The sequence below is a fragment of the Prosopis cineraria genome, unplaced genomic scaffold (assembly GCF_029017545.1).
Source record: "Prosopis cineraria cultivar Desert tree isolate PC_DT_omini unplaced genomic scaffold, ASM2901754v1 PC13, whole genome shotgun sequence".
In the NCBI taxonomy this organism is placed as follows: domain Eukaryota; kingdom Viridiplantae; phylum Streptophyta; class Magnoliopsida; order Fabales; family Fabaceae; genus Prosopis; species Prosopis cineraria.
Genome location: NW_026555344.1, coordinates 36,979,450 through 36,985,196, shown reverse-complemented (window position 1 = coordinate 36,985,196; position 5,747 = coordinate 36,979,450). Strand labels below are relative to the sequence as shown.

At 31.0% G+C, this 5,747-nt stretch overlaps 1 pseudogene; it reads left to right on the top strand.

The window, feature by feature from the left end:
• Positions 1 to 998: 998 nt before the first annotated feature.
• On the top strand, positions 999 to 2,480 carry LOC129290082 (transcription repressor OFP1-like; annotated as a pseudogene).
• Positions 2,481 to 5,747: the final 3,267 nt, after the last annotated feature.

The following is a 5,747-nucleotide window of genomic DNA, read 5'->3' as shown; positions in this document are numbered from 1 at the left end:
AAAGACTCTAGAGATATCACATGATCTGCATGAAGAGGGACTGCTTGTTGTTTTGCAAGTAAGAAAAAGAGGGCTCATTCATGCATGTAGTTAAAATTAATGGAGATTCCTAATTTCCTATAGCATTTCTGCAGCAGAGGAATCATACACGTGGAACCATATAATCTCAGGCTCCCTAATGAGTAAAACATTTTCTAAAAACTTTGATTGATCTAAAATAAAAGATATTGTTCAGATAAAACAATATATTTTTTTTTAAATATTTTTAATCAAATATCATCTTTTAATAAAATAATTATTTATTTTTAAACTAATTTTTTTTTTTTTATATTTATTTTTATTAAACATTCTAAAAATGCTTTACATTTTTTTAACATTTAATTTTTTAAAAAATATTATAATTTTAAAATGGAGGGAATATAAGATATTGAATAATTTTTTTTATAATTATTTCCTCCATTATTGAATATAAAAAAATATCAACCAACTCATATAACTTAAAAAAGTTTGGTCAATTTAATAAGTATATTTAAAATTAAAATTTTAGACTAAAGATTCTTATAATTGATGTTTACATTTTTTATTTTAATGATACTATACATTTTTGGAGGATAATTTAGACAAATATGTAATTAATATTTCTTAAAATTTATAAATTTTTATAATAAAAAAATAATAAAATATATGATAGTTTTCTTATATTTAAAAAAGATTGAATATATATTTACTTCATTCATTATTTTTTTAAAAAAAATATATAAAATTTTAATTATTATTTTTTAAAATATTTACATAAGATATTTAATGAATATGTGATTAAAAAATGTAATTTTTTTTTTAAAAAAATCAACTTTTCACTTGGACTTTTTATAGGAAGCGTGAAATAATTATGATACCTCTACGTACCGTAGTCTCAAAGCACTAAAGGTCAGTAACGAGATTACAACACTGCAACGCATCTGTTACAAAATCTGTGTGTTAGGTAATTAATTAGTGTCATGGTTCGCAAAATCTCACCCTGGCCCCACTCATTTTTATCTGTGCCGAACTTTTCTTCTTTAGTGGACCCCACCTTCTCCTCCCCACAATTCCAAACTCTCACTCTCTCTCTATTTATCTTCAGAGTCCAGGACAGACATGGCCATGGAGGTATCCCATTTCATTACGGAGAGCTTCAACTAGGAACCACTAAGAAGCTTCGCCAACAGAGCAACACAAACACTGAGAGAGAAGAGAGAAGATGGGGAATTAGGGTTAGGTTATCAGATATGATCCCAAAATGCTTGGTTCTACAAGCTGAGGGATATGGGGAAGAGGAAGAACCAGACATTGACAGAAGAAGAAGAAGCAGAAGAAGGAATCTTTATCCTCGTCGACTTCAACAACCTTAAAGACATCAAAACCAAAGCAATCCCACCAGAGCAATATTCCCAGAAAGTCTTACTACACTTTACGAGGGAGCTTAATTGTCCACCCGATAGAATCTACACTTCACCACCTTCCTCTAACCCCAAAATCTGTCTTTCAGACATCAATTTCCCGAACAACCGAGAAAAATCCTCGTCCAAAACAGAGACCTAAGAGGAGAACCACAAGAACTTCTCCGAAGCTCGTGTCGTCCTCTGTTTCTTCTGGTTGTCTCACCACGCCGAACCACTCTCGAATCCGTCTGGACCAAGTCGGATTCCCCGCCTGAAAACTCATCGTCTCCGTTTGACAGCTCTGCTGAATCTGAATTCCCAGAGCCAGAGTTCAGAACAGACCGCGTTCTTCCCACTGAGTCGTCATTTGATTGATGATTGTAACAGCAGGCTAGATTTCCACGAAAACGACATCGTAATCGATGTGGACAAGAAACTATTGCCAGAAAAGATGATAAGCTTGATGGGTTCGATTCATTTTCCGAGCTGGAGCTGCCTCCGATCATGACGAAGCCGACGAAAGTGAAGAAAGAAACAGAGCCACCAACAAACCCAGAAAACAGAGGGCGCACATTCGAAGAACCTCGAGAACAGGGGAATCTGAAAGTCAAGATTTCGAAGGAAGATTCGCCGTTGAATAAAGAACAGAGGACGACCCAGGTTCGGAGATTCTCCGTCAGTTCGCCAGGAGTGAAGATTCGGGTGAATTCTCCGAGGTTAAGTTGCAAGAAAACTCAGGGGTATAGTGGCCGGAAAAGTGTGTCTTCGTCGTCGGGGAGCTCCCGGAGAAGTCTCTCCGATAGCTTCGCGGTAGTGAAGTCGTCGTTCAATCCACAGAAAGATTTCAGAGAGTCAATGGTGGAGATGATTGTGAGAAACAATATCAGAGCATCGAAGGATTTGGAAACCTTCTTGCTTGCTATCTCTCTCTGAATTCAGATGAGTATCACGACCTCATCATCAAAGTGTTCAAGCAGATATGGTTGATTTGACCCGACGGCAATTAGAGTCTTAGAACCAGAAAACATAAATAATTTCTCAAGCAATTTCTCTGTTTTATACTTATTTTGTTAGTAATATATATTAGCATTTGTGAATATCTTCCATCATTTCCTGCTAGTTTTGCTAGGTTTCAGTGTCCAGTATTAATTAAATCAAACATCAAAGTGTTCAAGCAGATATGGTTGATTTGACCGACGGCAATTAGAGTCTTAGAACCAGAAAAAATAATTATTCTCTCAAGCAATTTCTCTGTTTTATACCTTATTTTGTTAGTAATATATATTAGCATTTGTGAATATCTTCCATCATTTCCTGCTAGTTTGCTAGGTTTCAGTGTCCAGTATTAATTAAATCAAAGCATTTTATATCTATGCATGCAAGGAAATAATATAAAAAAATATGATTATTTATACATATATTTTTTTTAAAAAAAAAAGGCAATATTGTAAATGAATGCAAGGAGTGGTTTGGGGTGATGTTGGCAAAAGAGAAATTGAAGAGGAGTGAAATTTGGTTATGGAATACAGAATCGGTACGGAGACAAAACTGTATAAAAGAGTTATTTAAGAAGAGACCAAAATCTGACAGTTTCTTCCATTGAACTTTGGATTTTTACCCCAAAAGAAGGTGCCCTTTAAGTACAAGTTCTTTAATTTCGTGTGTTTCCTCACAAATTTGAATCCATCCTTGGCCTCCGCTGTTTTCTCATTTCACACCCACATTCATATGCATACTTAGTTTTTTTTTGGAGTTGAGATGAAATGAAAGAAAAAACTTAAGGGAAAGTGACAAAATGTACTGCTCCAAACATTAATTAATAATAGTTACGTCCCTCGTTTCTTTAAAAATACTCCTTTCCATTTCCATCGATAACATATGACATTTTTTTCAGGAAGTTATGCTTGGTTTTAAAATATAAAATATTAAGTATATTTTATATTTTTTTCAATTATACTTTATTTATTATATTTTATTGAAGTAATTAATGAGAGTATTTTAAATAAGTCAGCTATTATATTTATTTTATTTAAGGATATGATTGAGAAGATATGCAAATTTTAAAAATTCAAGAGTTTAATCAATTTTTTTAAAAATATAAATTAATTGAAAATATTTCTATTATAATGCAAAAGGAATAAATTGCCAGTATCAATTCAAATCATTGCAAATGAGGATCTGATTATAAAGTAAGAGTTACTTTTAGAACTAAAGTGCCCTATTGGTAACTGGGATTGTAACTTATTTTTAAGAAAATTTTTATCAAGGACATGCATATCATCAATTTGTTCTTTTAAAACTCAACTGTAATTCTTCCAAAACTTGGTGAATGAATAGTAGACTCCGAATATTCAGGAAAGGGCAAGAACAGTAAATTTTTTTGAAAATGAAAATTGCGATTCGAGTGAGAGAAAGTGAGGATAGAGTTGGAAGAATAGGTTTGTTGAACACGATGAAGCTAGTTGGCCCAAGTGCAGAATTTGCTGGGAGAGTTGTCTAAAGGTGTACTAATAGTGAGTGAGTTTAATTTTCAAAAGCTAATAAAGTTACTTCGATTATTACAAAAGTGCTTTTTAAAGTCTTTGAGAGGGACACGTAGGTTTGTTTTTGAGGTTATGACTATTCCGCGTTTGGTTTCCATTAAAAAAGCTCAACTTCGTATTTTCGTTGCCCATCGTTTCCAATTCCGTGTTAGTTTTCAATTAAATGGATACCTCTTTTATTCACCTAACCACTATTCCGAGATAGGAAGAGAATAATTTCATTAATTTTATTCATAAAATATGTCATAACTTTTTATCATAAATTTTTTTCTTTTATTCTTGTTCAATGTCGCTAAGCGCAAAAAATTATGTTAAAAGAATTGTTTTTTTACATTTACATTGACTCGAATCAAAGATTTCGTGCTTATCCCTGCCACTATCAGCAATATCTATAGATAATTATATGATTAGTACCATGTTTTAATCATTAACCAGATAGCAGAAACATATAATTTACTAACATCGATGTTTACCATCTCTTCCATTGATAATGAAATTAAGATGAAATCAAGTCTTTTTAATATGACAAATGTCAAGCAATAATAATTTTTTAAATATTTTTAAAATATTTTGAATTAAACCAAAATAAAATTTATACTCCCCTTTATCTTTTTTGGGGGAGGGGGAGACGGTGACCTAAAAGTAGAGTAACAATGGGGTAAATTTGTCTGCTTGTAGACAAAGTAGAGGTTATAGCTTGACAAACCGACCAAGTGATCAAAATTATTTAGATCGTTCAAACGAAAAAAAGAAAAAGAAACAAAGCCTGTGACTCTCGCAGAACCAACCTAGCTAGATTTACAATTTCACTTCACTTGACCATGTAAAAAAAAAAAATTATAGAGCCTGTTAAAGTCAATTATAAATGCATGTGTGTGTGTGTGTACTGTGCGTTTTTCTAAATATTTCAAAAACAGGCATGCGCGTCTTCTATAGTTTAATCTTTTCATGTCTCATTGTCTGCCTTCACATCCGCTAAAATAAATACTGTATACACTACATACATATACATATATATATATATATATAGTCATAGATATGTCTTGTCAGCTTTTCTTTCATTCCATAATTATACATGTATATTTGTATATATGTATATAATATAGAACAGAGAGACACGCATAGGTGGCTAGACCCAAACAAGAATTTGAAATTGGGTTCGAAGGTATTAGTTTGAACAACTTATTTTTAGACAAATAGTTAAAATTAAAATTAAATTAATGGTATAAGTTTATTTTATTTCAATTTAATTTTTTTATTTTAATGGATGCACAATATTAACTGAAAATATTACTATCCCTATAAGAAACAATAACATCTTAAAAACTAAAAATAGAAAAAAAATCTAATATGTAATATATAAATAAAACTTGAACAATCTAAATCTGATTAAAAATGAGTACATGTTTCTAGATAGTATAAATTTGAATCAAGTAAAATAATGCATTCAAACTTTTGATAAAATATCTTGGGATTGAAGCCAACCATTATTATTGTACCAAAAAAAATAAACTTTTATTAATATTATATCGAGCTCACAAAGTCATACTTGGCACCAGGAATCAATCTAAAATTAATGTCTGCATACACCACAAGACGAGTTACGCACAATTTAGCTGATATATGTATATATATGTGCTCACTCCAATCTCATTTTATAAGTCATATTTTAAAAAATTTATTTAATTTTATTTATAAATTACGACATAATTTTTTAAATAATATTTAAAAATTATTTTTAAAATTATTTTTTTAAAAAAATAATATGATATCACTTTTTAAA